At 50.9% G+C, this 15299-nt stretch overlaps 1 protein-coding gene across 1 annotated transcript in view; it reads left to right on the plus strand.

The window, feature by feature from the left end:
* Positions 1-15299, plus strand: part of znf704 (zinc finger protein 704) — a 361108-nt gene that overhangs the window by 36278 nt on the left and 309531 nt on the right. The window lies entirely within an intron of this gene.

The raw sequence follows: 15299 nt of genomic DNA on the forward strand, positions 1-15299 counted from the left end.
GGCTGTGCAGTTGCCATACCAAGCTGTGATGCAGCCAGATAGGATGCTTTCTATGATGTATCTGTAAAAATTGGTAAGAGTCAATGTGGACAAGCCGTATTTCCTTAGTTTCCTGAGGATGTATAGGTGCTGTTGTGCTTTCTTGGTCATAGCATCGACCAGGACAGATTGTTGGCAATGTGCACACCTAGGAATTAGAAGCTGCCAACCATCTCCACCTCGGCGCCACTGATGCAGACAGGGGTGTGTACGACACTTTGCTTCCTGAAGTCAATGACCAGCTCCTTAGTTTTGCTGACATTTTTGGGGAGAGATTGTTGCCATTACACCATGCCACTAGGTTCTCTATCTCCCTCCTATACTTTGACTCATCGTTGTTCGAGATCCGACCCACCACGGACGTGACATCAGCAAACGTGTAGATGGAATTGGAGCCAAATTTTGCCACACAGTCTGTGTGTATATAGGGTGTATAGTAGGGGGCTACGTATGCAGCCTTGTGTGGCGCTGGTATTGAGGACTATTGTGGAAGAGGTATTGTTGCTTATCCTTACTGATTGTGGTCTATGGCTCAGGAAGTCGAGGATCCAGTCGCAGTGGAAGGAGCTAAGTCCTAGGTTTTGGAGTTTTGATATCATGTTATTTCTTTGCAGCCTGTTAACTAGAAGCCTTGGAGCTCTGTACAGAGCTAACACTAGTACTGCTCTGTCCTGCCACTGCCCGTGACCCACCCCGTGGGTCACGACCCGCACTTTAAAAAACCCTGATCTAGAGGACTGCATTGACTGAACAAGGTTAATTATTTCAGACTGGGGAATAAAGTGGGAATAAATGAAGTGAAACAAGCTGATATTATGTCACAATGCCATAAGAGCTCAGTTTTTGAATTTATAAGTTGTTTGCTTCTCAGATGTACAGACACCTAGCATAAGTATGAATTGTAATATTTAACATTTGGTTGTTGCTATGCAGATAATCTATTGATCTTCAAACTCAACACTTTGGGTTGGATTTTTCCAGTCCCGTGGAGACTGGTGATGTGTGGGTTCTGGGAAAATATCCGGGAGCTGTTGCAGAGCAGCTCCCCAATGTGTTTATGTCCCTGGGTACTTTTCCAGGAGTGGGCTGGAAACCAGGTCAGCCGCAGCTCCATGGATATTAGCACATAATTGGTACAATTAAGGACCCATCTTGGAGCCCATTTCAAGGCAGTACCATTATTTTACTGATGTCAGCATGGTCCTTTTCTGTGTGAGCTGGAGCCACCATGTCCTAATGATACAGCCCTCCGGATGTAAGGCTGCTACCCGGTCAATGAAATGGCCTGAGGAGGGGTTTCCCCTCTGTCCCTTACAGCTTCCAGAAGTCTTCAGCAAAACCCTTGTGTGTTGAGCAGTGAGAGGTACCCTTGTGCTCCCTGATCTGCCTCAGCCATGAGGACATCCAGGAGCTCATTGGACCAGTAAGTGCTGGGAGTGTGGAAGGCAAACACTGAGGTGGCCAATTGGGAGGCTGCCTCCTGGAAGGCTATACCACCACTGTCACAGCCAGAAAGTGTGGGCTCGAGACCCCCATTTGGAGTAGAGGTCGGGGTCCTGAAACCTGTAGGAAAATCCAGCCCTTCTAATTATTGTTATCCTGTTACTAACACCTTAACAGTGAAAATGTATAATAAGTGGGGAAGAAAATAGTAAAAATTAATGTGATAGAGCAACCTGTCACTTCACTATTTTAATTGGGGGTTATGCTTTCAGAATGATGCAATCTTTGACATGACTCTGAAGTCCTTGCCTATGCTGACAAAATAGCAGATCAACACTTCAAGTTAAAACATTTATATTTAAAAACTTACACATGAAAATTGCTTTATCCATAATCATATGTTTGCAGCAGCAGTTTGTGTGTGGTAGAGTGAGGGACTTCTCGGAGCACAAATGTTAATGTTCCTATTTGCTTTTCTTTTTTAAATTCCAACCACTTATACTTTCCCAATTTTGAGCAGAGAAAGACGACCAGAGGGCTCACGGTTAATACGTTTGTTCGGGGCATTTAGCATCGGCAGGTACAGTTGAAGAAACCAATTCTTAAAAAGTAGATCCGAGAAACAAATAGTATCGAAACTTACAGGTTGTTAAATGTTTGTTTTTAGGAACACCGATAACTATGAGCGTATTTAGGAATATATATTTGTTTATTTATTTAAAAACTATCTTTTATTCCAAACACACTGAAACACATTAACATAGCACAAAATAAAATAGTACAATTCCCCCCCCCCCCCTCCGCAACAAACAGTTAATCAAACATGACCAGAAACGGCCTCCACCGCATGTAAAACCCCTCCTCCGACCCCCTCAAGGCAAACTTTATCTTCTCCAGCCCGAGAAATTCATACAAAGCCCCCAACCCGCGGCTGCACTGCCGACCTCCAGTTTAATAATATCCGTTGCCAGGCAATCAGGGAGGAGAAGGCCATGATATCGGCCCCCTTCTCCTTCTGCAGCCCCGGGGCTCCGATACCTCAAAGATCGCCACCATAGGGTCCGCTGTCATCTTGACGCCCACCACCACCGACAAGCTCTCGAACATCGCCTTTTAAAACCTAACGAACTTTACACCCCCCCAAAACATGTGAATATGGTTTCCCCCCCCCCCCCCCCCCCCCCCCCACACACCTCTTGCACACATCTACTAGGGATTTATATTTATATTAAACTTGGTCAATCGAGTTCTCATTTTGAGGGTAGGGTCCATTTTCAGTTTTAAAAGAAAAATTTGCTTTGGGCTCGCTCCAAAATCAATTTATGCAGCAGTAATCACTGTTATGGAAAGTTTAAGATAAATTCAAAGTTTAAGGGTGACATTTATGGGGAGCATTGTCAGCCTAAATAGTGTGTTGCAAAGCTGCAGAAACGTTGAAGGGGTCTGAAGATGATATGAAAAATTGGTATGACTAATATCATTAGCAAATCTCCTGAGAGCTGGAAATTCAGCAAAGCCAGTGCAAATCGCCTGTGGACGAGTTCAGTGTGAGTTAGATGATGCACGGTTTTATAGGAGCATTGTGTTATTCGTACATGTGGTGAGATTCAAGAATTCTGACTATGTGAAACTGTTAAATTAGGGCCCCAGACAGTGACGGTCACAACTCATGAACACATTAAAAAAAAGCATTTTAGAGGAGGAGACGAGAAAGTTGGCCAATCCTTGGCTTACAAAGGAAATTAGAGATAGTATTTGATACAAGGAAGAAGCATACAAATTGGCCAAGAAAAACAACGGACTGGATTCTCCATCGGCGGATCCTCCATTTCGCGCAAGTCTGTGGATTTCCGGACAGCATAGGGAATGTCCACAATAGGAAACCCCATTGGCCGGCTGCCGGGATGGAGAATCCCTATTCAACAGATCTGAGAATTGGGAGAGTAAAGAAGGTGATACACTATCGATTACTACGAGACGAGAGTAGAGAATAATCGAGGCTTTATTAAGCAGAGATGTGTGGCCTCCTGCAGCTGCTACCAGAATGGGAGCAGCTCGGGTGTGCACACACAATTATACTCCGCCTACTGGGCGGAGCCAGCAGGCAGGGATTTACCCCCGTACCTATAGTACAGGAGCCTTACCGTATTACCTCTAATAATCATCATTACAATTACTATACAATCAGCGGTGACTACCACAGAAGGCAAATGGTATGCTGACCTTCATTGCGAGAGGATTTGACTACAGGAGCAGGGATGCCTTGCTGCAATTATACAGGGCCTTGGTGGGGCCACACTTGGAATATCGTGTGCAGTTTTGGTGTCCTTAACTGAGGATGTTCTTGGCTCCAGAGGGAGTGCAGTGAAGGTTTACCAGTGGGTTGGCGAGACTGACGTATGAGGAGAGATTGAATCAGTTAGGATTGTATTCGTTGGAGTTCAGAAGCATGAGAGGGGGGAACTCATAGAAACCTATGAAATTCTAACAGGACTAGATAGGGTAGATGCAGGAAGGATGTTCCTGATGGTGCGTGTGTCCAGAGCCAGGGGTCACAGTCTGAGGAAATGGGGTAGACCATTTAGAACAGAGATGAGGAGAAATTTCTTCACCCATAGAGTGGGAGCCTGTGGAATTCGTTACCACAGGAAGTAGTTGAGGCCAAAATATTGGATGTTTTCAAGAAGCAGTTATAGCACTTAAGGCAAAGGGGATCAAAGGATAGTGGGGAAGGCAGGATCAGGCTATTGAGTTGGATGATCAGCCAATTTTTATTTTTAAAATATGTTTATTCAAATTTTTCCAACAAAATTTTGAACAAACAAACCCCCCCCATAACGAAAAGAAGAAAGATCACAAACAACACAATCAAAAATAATAAACTACTTATACATTTGGTTTCTCCCGCATATATTAACCCCCCCATATAGCATTCCAAAGTACCCTTGGGGAACCCCACCCGCCCAAATACCCCCTGAAAGAGACCCCCCCCCCTGCGTTGCTGCTGCTGCTGACCTCCTCCTAGCGGTCAGTGAGATAGTCTAGGAATGGTTGCCACCGCCTGAAGAACCCCTGCACAGACCCTCGTAAGGCAAACTTTATGCTCTCCAGCTTAATGAACCCTGCCATGTCATTTATCCAGGCCTCCACACTGGGGGGCTTCGCGTCCTTCCATAATAGCAAGATCCTCCGCCGGCTACCAGGGACGCAAAGGCCAGGATACCGGCCTCTTTCGCCTCCTGCACTCCCGGCTCGTCCGTTACCCCAAATAATGCCAGCCCCCAACTCGGCTTGACCTGTACTTTCACCACCTTGGACATAGTCCTCGCGAAACCCCTCCAAAACCCATCCAGTGCCGGGCACGACCAGAACATGTGGACATGATTCGCCGGGCTTCCCGAACACCTCCCACATCTGTCCTCCATCCCAAAGAACCTACTCAACCTCGCCCCTGTCATATGCGCTCTGTGAGTAACCTTAAATTGTATTAGGCCGAGCCTGGCGCAAGAGGAAGAGGAGTTAACCCTACTCAGGGCATCAGCCCACAGACCCTCATAAATCTCCTCCCCAAGCTCCTCCCACCTGCCCTTTAGCTCCTCTACCAAAACCTCCTCCTCTTCTTTCATCTCTTGATAGATCGCCGAAGCCTTGCCTTCTCCGACCCATACACCCGAAATCAGCCTGTCCTGAATCCTCTGTGCCAGAAGCAGCGGGAATTCCCTCACCTGCCGCCTCACAAATGCCCTCACTTGCATATGCCTGAACGTATTTCCCGGGGGTAACCCAAACTTCTCCTCCAGCGGCCCTAGGCTCGCAAACGTCCCATCTATAAACAGGTCCCCCATTCTTCTGATCCCTGCCCGATGCCAGCTCCGAAATCCCCTATCCATCCTTCCCGAGACGAACCGATGGTTCTCCCGAATTGGGGACCAAACCGAGGCTCCCATCTCACACCTATGTCGTCTCCACTGCCCCCAGATCTTCAACGTTTCCGCCACCACCGGACCCGTGGTGTACATTGTCGGCGAGAGCGGCAGTGGTGCCGTCACCAGCGCCCTCAGGCTCGTGCCTCTGCAGGACGCCATCTCCAACCTCTTCCATGCCGCCCCCTCTCCCTCTATTACCCACTTACGGATCATCGCCACGTTGGCTGCCCAATTGTAGCCGCACAGATTCGGCAGCACCAGCCCTCCCTGTCCCTGCTACGCTCCAGAAACACCCTCTTTACCCTCGGGGTCTTATTTGCCCACACGAAACCCATGATGCTCCTACCTACCCGTTTAAAAAAGGCCTTGGTAATCATAATGGGAAGGCACTGGAACACAAAGAGAAACCTCGGGACGACCATCATTTTAACCGACTGTACCCTGCCCGCTAGCGAGAGTGGCAACACATCCCATCTTTTGAAATCCTCCTCCATCAGCTCCACCAACGCGTCAAATTAAGCTTGTGCAGGGCCCCCCAGCTCCCAGCCACCTGGATCACCAAGTACCGAAAGTTCCTTTCCGCCCTCTTCAACGGTAGGTCGTCTATCCCCCTTCCCTGGTCCCCTGGATGCACCACAAAGAGCTCACTTTTCCCTACGTTGAGCTTATAGCCCGAGAAGTCCCCAAACTCCCTTAGGATCCGCATGACCTCCACCATCCCCTCCACTGGATCTGCCACACACAGCAACAGGTCGTCCGCATACAGAGACACCCGATATTCCTCTCCCCCTCGGACCAATCCCCTCCATTTCCTGGACTCCCTTAGTGCCATGGCCAAAGGCTCAATTGCCAATGCAAACAACAAGGGGGACAGGGGGCACCCCTGCCTCGTCCCTCGGTGCAGCCGAAAGTACTCCGACCTCCGCCGATTCATAGCCACACTCGCCACCGGGGGTCTATATAGGAGCCTGACCCAACTAATAAACTCCTCCCCGAACCCAAACCTCCGCAACACTTCCCAAAGATACTCCCACTCCACCCGGTCGAAGGCCTTCTCCGCGTCCATAGCTGCCACTACTTCCGCCTCTCCCTCCACCGATGGCATCATAATCACGTTGAGGAGCCTCCGCACATTAGTGTTTAGCTGCCAGCCCTTTACAAATCCTGTCTGGTCTTCATGAATCACCCCAGGGACACAGTCCTCAATTCTCGTAGCCAGCACTTTTGCCAGCAACTTAGCATCCACATTGAGGAGCGAGATCGGTCTATACGACCCACATTGTAGTGGGTCCTTCTCCCACTTCAGAATCAGCGAGATCAGCGCCCCGGACATTGTCGGGGGCAGGTTCCCCCTCTCCCTTGCATCATTGAAAGTCCTCACTAACAACGGTCCTAGCAGGTCCACATATTTCCTATAAAACTCGACCGGGAACCCATCTGGCCCCGGGGCCTTCCCCGCCTGCATGTTCCCCAATCCTTTAACCAGCTCCTCCAACCCAATTGCCGCCCCCAAACCAGCCACCTCCTGCTCCTCCACCCTCGGGAACCTCAGTTGAACCGCTGGGGGCTCAGATCTGTACAGCTCCTCATAGAAGTCCTTAAATACCTAATTTACTCTCACCACACTCCGCACAGTATTCCCCCAGCTATCCTTAACTCCACCTATCTCCCTCGCTGCCACCCTCTTACGGAGCTGGTGTGCCAGCATCCGGCTCGCCTTCTCCCCATACTCGTACGTCGCCCCCTGTGCTTTTCTCCACTGTGCCTCTGCTTTCCCTGTGGTCAACGGGTCAAACTCCGTCTGGAGGCTTTGCCGCTCCCTAAGTAGTCCCTCCTCGGGGGCCTCTGCATATCTCCTGTCCACCCTTAAGATCTTCCCCACCAACCTCTCCCTCTCCCTGCCCTCTCTCTTCTCCCTGTGGGCCCTAATGGAGATTAACTCTCCCCTGACCACCGCCTTCAACGCCTCCCAGACTACCCCCACCTGCACCTCTCCGTTGTCATTGACCTCCAAGTATCTCTCAATGCACCCCCGCACCCTCCCGCACACCTCCTCATCCGCCAATAACCCCACATCAAGATGCCACAGCGGGCACTGGTCCCTCTCCTCTCCTAACTCCAGCTCCACCCAGTGCGGGGCGTGATCTGAAATGGCTATGGCCGAATATTCCGTTCCTTCCACTTTCGGGATTAGCACCCTACTCAAAACAAAAAAATCTATCCGGGAGTTGGCTCTATGTACATGGGAAAAGAATGAGAATTCCTTGGCCAGGGGCCTAGCAAACCTCCATGGATCCACTCCCCCCATCTGGTCCATAAACCACCTAAGCACGTTGGCCACAGCCGGCCTCTTCCCCGTCTTGGATCTGGAGCGATCTAATGCTGGATCCAGCACCGTGTTGAATCCCCCCCCCCCCCCCCCCCCGATTATCAAGCTTCCTGCCTCCAGGTCCGGAATCCGACCCAGCATGCGCTTCATAAATCCGGCATCGTCCCAGTTCGGGGCGTATACGTTTACCAGTACCACCCACACCCCCTGCAACCTACCGCTCACCATCACGTATCGAACTCCATTATCCACTACAATATTCTTGGCCTCAAATGACACCCGCTTCGCCACCAGTATTGCAACCCCTCTGTTCTTTGCATCCAGCCTTAAATGGAATACCTGTCCTACCCATCCCTTTCTCAACCTGACCTGGTCTGCCACCTTCAAATGCGTCTCCTGAAGCATGACCACGTCTGCCTTCAGTCCCTTTAAGTGCGCGAACACTCAGGCCCTCTTAACCTGCCCATTAAGGCCCCTCACATTCCAAGTTATCAGACGGATTGGGTGACTTCTCACTACCTCCCCCTGCCGACTAGCCACCTCCTTTTCTAGGCCAGTCACGCGCCCGCGCCTCCCGCACACCCCCCCCCCCCCCATCCTTCCCTAGCGCGGGAAAAAGCTCGCGCTTTCCTAAGCCGGCCCCGCACCCTCTGCCGCAGCTCCTTTTGCGGCCTTATTTGGATGGTCAGCCATGATCATAATGAATGGAGGAGCAGGCTCGAAGGACTGAATAGCCTCCTCATGCTTCTATTTTCTATGTTTTTATTAGAGAGGACTTAATTCTCTTCTCTTAGATTCATAGATGTTTACAGCATGGAAACAGGCCCTTCGGCCCAGCTTGTCCATGCCGCCCAGTTTCTATCACTAAGCTAGTCCCACTTACCTGCATTTGGCCCATATCCCTTTATACCCACCCTGCCCATGTAACTTTCTAACTTTTTTAAAGGACAACATTGTACCCCTTCTACCATTGTCTCTGGCAGCTCATTCCAGATGCTCACCACCTAATTGCCCTTGAGAAGGTGGTGGTGGCCACTTCCGGTTGCGGCAGGGATGAGCTAGCCGCACGTTTCGGCGGCTCCAGCTCCGACGGAACTTCGGGCTCTTTTAAGAGCCCCAACGGGGACTTGGACGGCCGAAAAACCCGGTGTGAGGCGCGAGGGAAAGGAGTCCCCCCCGAACGACGGAGGGAAAAACCGGCGGCGGCGGCTGCAGCCCGAAGAATCTGCAACCAGAAGGTCAGAGGGAGTGGAACAAAATGGCGGCAGAGAAACCACAGGTGACATGGGGGCCTGAGCAGGATGAGGTGGTGAGACGGTGCGTGGACCTGCTGAACAAGGAGGTAATGACCCCGTTGTTACAGGCAATTGAGGGGCTTAAGGAGACTTTAAAGACCCAGGAGACTGAACTTCGCGTGGTGGAGCAGAAGGTGTCAGGTATTGAGGACGAGGTCCTGGGCCTGGCGGCCAAGACTCAGACGCATGAGGCACTTCATAAAAAGTGTGCTGACAGGATTGAGGCCCTTGAAAATGGAGCGCGAAGGAAGAACCTTAGGATACTAGGTCTCCTGGAGGGTGTGGAAGGAGTGGACTGTGGAGCGTACGCAAGTAAGATGCTGAGCTCACTGATGGGTGCTGAGGCCCCTGCGGGCCCCATGTAGGTGGAGTGGGCAAATCGGATCCCGGCGAGAAGACCAAAAGCGGGAGAACCACCGAGGGCGATAATCGTGCGATTCTACCGCCTTAAGGACAGAGAAGAGGTCCTGAGATGGGCTAAAAAGGTGCGGAGTAGCAGATGGGAGAATGCGGTGGTAAGGATCTACCAGGATTGGAGTGTGGAGGTGGCGAGAAGGAGGGCGAGCTTCAACCGAGCCAAAGAGGTTTTGCACAAAAGGAAGGTGAAGTTTGGGATGCTGCAGCCGGCAAGACTATGGGTCACGCATCAGGAGAGACACTATTATTTCGAGACGGCGGAGGAAGCATGGTCCTTCATCAATGAAGAGAAACTGGACCGGAACTGAGGGACTGATGCTGCAGGGAACTGTTATTGTTGTTATTATTGTTTTTGTTAATGGGATGGTGAAAGTTAATCGAGAAGTAAACAGGGAAGGGGGGGGGACACTGGGGAAATGTGGGCGCTGGTGAGGGGGGAGAGGCGGGACATAGTCGGAGAATGGGGAAGGAGAGGGGGAGGGGAAAGGGAGCTGCGCCATAAGAGGCGGGTCAGGTAAAGGGATGTTCCCGCGCCAGAAAGAATAAGGCGGGAAAACAGGCGCAAGGCGGATGGGAGTTCCCTCACACCGGGGGGGTCGAGGAGCGAGCAGGAGTAGCCGGGGTCAGTTGAAGTCAGCTGACTTACGGAAGTGATATGGGGGGAGCAATCAAGCTAGATAGGGATCTAGCGGGGGGGGCAACTGGGTTGCTGCTGTGGAAATCCAAAAGGAAATGGCTAAAGAGAGGGTGGTCGGGGGCGGAATGCGACGCTGGGGGAGCGAGCGGGAGCGCGGAGGCGGGATATGGGACTGGCCTAGAGAAGGTAATGGCTAGTCGACACGGGAGGGGGGCAGGTAGCCCCCCAGTGAGGCTGATCACGTGGAACGTGAGAGGCCTGAATGGACCGATAAAAAGGGCCCGAGCGCTCGCGCATTTGAAAGGACTAAGGGCAGACATGGTTATGCTCCAAGAGACGCACCTAAAGGTGGCGGACCAAGTTAGGCTAAGGAAAGGATGGGTGGGACAGGTGTTCCACTCAGGACTGGACGCAAAGAACAGAGGGGTGGCCATTTTGGTGGGGAAACGGGTAGCATTTGAAGCAAAGAACATCGTAGCAGATAGTGGAGGTAGATATGTAATGGTGAGTGGTAGGCTGGAGGGAATGGAGGTCGTGTTGGTTAATGTGTATGCCCCAAATTGGGACGATGCGGGGTTCATAAGACGGATGCTGGGGCGTATTCCGGACCTGGAGGCAGGAAATTTGATTTTAGGAGGGGACTTCAATACGGTGCTGGACCCGGGGCTAGATAGATCCAGCTCAAGGACTGGAAGAAGGCCGGCAGCGGCCAAGGTACTTAAGGGGTTTATGGACCAAATGGGGGGAGTGGATCCATGGCGATTTCTTAGACCCAGGGCTAGGGAGTATTCCTTCTTCGCCCACGTCCATAAAGTGTACCCCCGGATCGATTTTTTTGTTTTAGGAAGGTCGTTGATCTCTAGGGTGGAAGAAGCTGAATACTCAGCCATAGCGGTTTCGGATCATGCCCCACATTGGGTGGACCTGGAAGTAGGAGAGGACAGGGAGCAGAGAACACTCTGGCGATTAGATGTGGGACTGATGGCGGATGAGGGTGTGTGTGCAAGAGTGAGGGGGTGTATCGAGAGATACCTGGAGGTCAATGACGACGGCGAGGTCCCTGTGGGAGTGGTCTGGGAAGCACTAAAAGCGGTGGTCAGAGGAGAGCTGATTTCTATTGGGGCCCACAAAAGGAAAACAGAGGCCAAGGAAAGGGATAGATTACTGGGGGAGATTTTAAGGGTGGACAGGGAATTTGCAGAGACCCCGGAGGAGGAGCTGTACAGGGAGAGGAGACGACTCCAGACCGAGTTTGACCTTCTGACCACCAGAAAGGCGGAGGTACTGTGGAGGAAGGCACAGGGGAGGAGGTATGAATATGGGGAAAAGGCTAGTCGCCTGTTGGCGCACCAACTGCGAAAGAGGGCAGCAGCGAGGGAGATAGGAGGAATTAGGGATGAAAGGGAAGATACTGTGCGAAGGGCAGGAAAGATAAATGAGGTGTTTAAGACCTTTTATGAAGAACTGTATAGGTCTCAGCCCCCAGAGGGAGAGGAGGGGATGCGGCAGTTCCTGGACCAGTTGAGGTTCCCGAAAGTGGAGGAGCAGGCGGTGGCAGGCCTGGGGGCGCCGATTGAGGTGGACGAGGTTATTAAGGGACTGGGAAGCATGCAAGCAGGGAAGGCCCCGGGGCCAGACGGGTTCCCGGTGGAATTCTACAGAAAATATGTGGACTTGTTGGCCCCGTTGTTGGCGAGGACGTTCAATGAGGCCAGGGAAGGGGGGAAACTACCCCCGACAATGTCGGAGGCGACGATATCGCTAATTTTGAAGAGGGACAAAGATCCGATGCAGTGTGGGTCCTATAGACCTATTTCACTATTGAACGTGGACGCCAAACTGCTAGCAAAGGTGCTGGCATCGAGGATAGAGGACTGTGTCCCAGGGGTGGTGCACGAAGACCAGACAGGGTTCGTAAAAGGGAGACAATTGAATGTTAACGTGCGACGGCTATTAGGGGTGATAATGATGCCCTCAGTGGAGGGGGAGGCAGAGATAGTGGCGGCAATAGACGCAGAGAAGGCATTTGATAGGGTGGAGTGGGAGTATTTATGGGAAGTGTTAAGGAGGTTTGGGTTTGGGAACGGATTTATTCGCTGGGTTAGACTACTTTATGGGGCACCAACAGCAAGCGTAGTTACAGGTCGACATAGATCGGAGTATTTCCGATTATATAGGGGAACAAGACAGGGATGCCCGCTGTCTCCATTGTTGTTTGCGCTGGCAATTGAACCTCTGGCCATGGCGCTGAGAGACTCCAGGAAATGGAGAGGGGTGACTAGAGGGGGAGATGAACACCGAGTCTCGTTATACGCGGATGACCTATTGCTATACGTGTCGGACCCAGCGGGGGGGATGATAGAGGTTATGCGAATCTTGAGGAGGTTCGGGGAATTTTCGGGGTATAGGTTAAACATGGGGAAGAGTGAATTATATGTGATACATCCAGGGGACCAGAGTAGAGAGATAGAAGGCTTACCGCTAAGGAAAGTGGAAAGAAACTTCCGATACTTGGGGATTCAGATCGCTAGGAGCTGGGGAACCTTGCACAGACTTAATCTGACACGGCTGGTAGAACAAATGGAGGAGGACTTTAAGAGGTGGGACATGCAGCCTTTATCGCTGGCGGGCAGGGTGCAAGCAATTAAGATGATGGTCCTCCCGAGGTTCTTATTTGTATTTCAATGTCTCCCTATTTTAATCACCAGGACCTTTTTTAATAAAATAGATAGGAGCATTACGAGCTTTGTGTGGGCAGGGAAAGTTCCGAGAGTAAGGAGGGGGTTCCTTCAGCGCAGTAGGGACAGAGGAGGACTGGCACTACCGAACTTGGGAGATTATTATTGGGCCGCCAATGTGGCAATGATACGTAGATGGATGATGGAGGGTGAGGGAGCGGCGTGGAAAAGGCTGGAGAGAAGGTCCTGTAAAGGGACGAGTCTAGAGGCGCTGGTGACGGCGCCGCTACCGTTCTCACCGAAAATGTACACCACGAACCCGGTGGTGGCGGCAACACGGAACATATGGGGACAGTGGAGGCGACAGAGAGGGGTGCGGGGAGCCCTGGTGGGGTCCCCTATCAGGAAGAACCATAGGTTCGCCCCAGGAAGAATGGATGGAGGATTTCAGAGCTGGTACCAGTTGGGAATTAGGAAGGTGGGAGATTTATCCATAGATGGGACTTTTGCGAGCTTGGGAGCACTGGAGGAAAAGTATAAGTTACCCCGGGGGAATTTCTTGAGATATATGCAGGTGAGGGCGTTTACTAGACAACAGGTGAGGGAATTTCCGCGGCTCCCGACACAGGGGATACAGGTCAGGGTGCTTTCAGGGGTGTGGGTTGGAGAGGGCAAGGTGTCAGAGATTTATAGTGAGATGAGGGAAGAGGGGGAGGAGTCTGTGGGCGAACTAAAAAGAAAGTGGGAAGAAGAATTAGGGGAGGAGATAGAGGAGGGTATGTGGGCTGATGCCCTAAGCAGGGTAAATTCCTCTTCCTCATGCGCCAGGCAATTTAAGGTGCTACATAGAGCACACATAACGGGGGCAAGATTGAGCAGGTTCTTTGGAGTGGAGGACAAATGTGGGAGGTGTGGCGGGAGCCCGGCAAACCACGCACATATGTTTTGGGCGTGCCCGGCACTGGAAGGGTATTGGAAGGGAGTGACGGGAGTGATTTCGCAGGTGGTGAAGGCCCGGGTCAAACCAGGCTGGGGGCTAGCTCTATTTGGAGTTGCGGAAGAGCCGGGAGTGCAGGAGGCGAAAGAGGCCGATGTCGTGGCCTTTGCGTCCCTCGTAGCCCGGTGCAGGATCCTACTCATGTGGAAGGAGGCGAAACCCCCCGGACTGGATGCCTGGGTAAACGATATGGCGGGGTTTATTAAACTGGAGCAGATAAAGTTTGCCCTGAGAGGATCGGCTCAAGGGTTCACCAGGCGGTGGCAGCCATTTCTCGACTACCTAGGGGAACGTTAGAGGGAAGACAGATGACCAGCAGCAGCAACCCAAGGGGGAGGGAGAGGGGGGGGGGAGGGGGGGGGGGAAGGGGGGGGGAGGGGGGGGGGGGGGGGGAGGAGGCTTAGTTGAGTATAGGTCAATAGAGTACGAGGTTTTGTTACTTGTATATTATTATCATTATTATTATTGTTAAAAAGTTAAAACATTTCTGTTTTGTTATTGTTATCGTTTCGCTTGTTTTGTAAGCGGGAAAAATGTTGCTCAGGGAAAAAAATTTCAATAAAATATATTTTTTTTAAAAAAAGAGAAGGTGGTGGTGAGCTGCCTTCTTGAACCTCTGCAGTCCATATGGTATAGGTGCACCCACAATGCTGTTCGAGAGGAAGTTCCAGGACTTTGCCTCCGTAACCGTGAAGTAATGGCGATATATTTCCAAGTCAGGATGGTGAGTGGCTTGGAGGGGACCATCCAGTTAGTGGTGTTTTCGTGCGTCTGCTGCCCTTGTCCTAGATTGTAGTTGTCGTCGATTTGGAGGGTGCTGTCTCATGAGCCTTGGTAAGTTCCCTAAACAGCACGGACGCTGGCAGCATAAATGGGTGGAATAACTGCAATGCACAACTGTACATACTGGCAAATTGCATGAACAATGCATTGCTATTCCATATTAATTTACATGTATCTGATGGAGAATAGGCTGGTGCATCCTGGAGCACTTAAGGACCTGATCTGAAAATTGGACGTAGCATTAAACAGGCAGATGTTCAGTGTTTCTGATTCATTGTGTCTACTTTTCTGTTTATTACTGGACATGACTGATTGGACAATCTACCCTTCTGACTAGTTCAAACGGTATTTGTTGGAGGTTTCTCTGTACGTTTCAAATGACTGACTTTCTTCTGCTTTTTAAAAAAAAGATTGCCTCATGCAAGTTGCTTCCAACAATCAGCAATGTGAAGCTTTCCTCGAGTGAATTTACCGATAATCAATTAACAACAGAGCAACGTGACAGAGGAAATGCGATTGAAAGAAGATGAAAGCGCACATCCCTGTCAATTATAGTGGGATATATATACAGGAAATGTCTTTGATTTCAAAATACTTGCCATGACAGCGTTATTGACTCAATGGTCTTTTCAAGGGAATGTTTGTGGTATGTGCTGAATCTATCAATGAGGAAAGGATTTAGATAATTGCACTCATATGGACATTCTGAGTTCATTTTCTTAATAGTTCGAAGGAGTAAATATTCCCACCCTTGG

Source organism: Scyliorhinus torazame, chromosome 11 (genome assembly GCF_047496885.1).
Source record: "Scyliorhinus torazame isolate Kashiwa2021f chromosome 11, sScyTor2.1, whole genome shotgun sequence".
In the NCBI taxonomy this organism is placed as follows: Eukaryota; Metazoa; Chordata; class Chondrichthyes; order Carcharhiniformes; family Scyliorhinidae; genus Scyliorhinus; species Scyliorhinus torazame.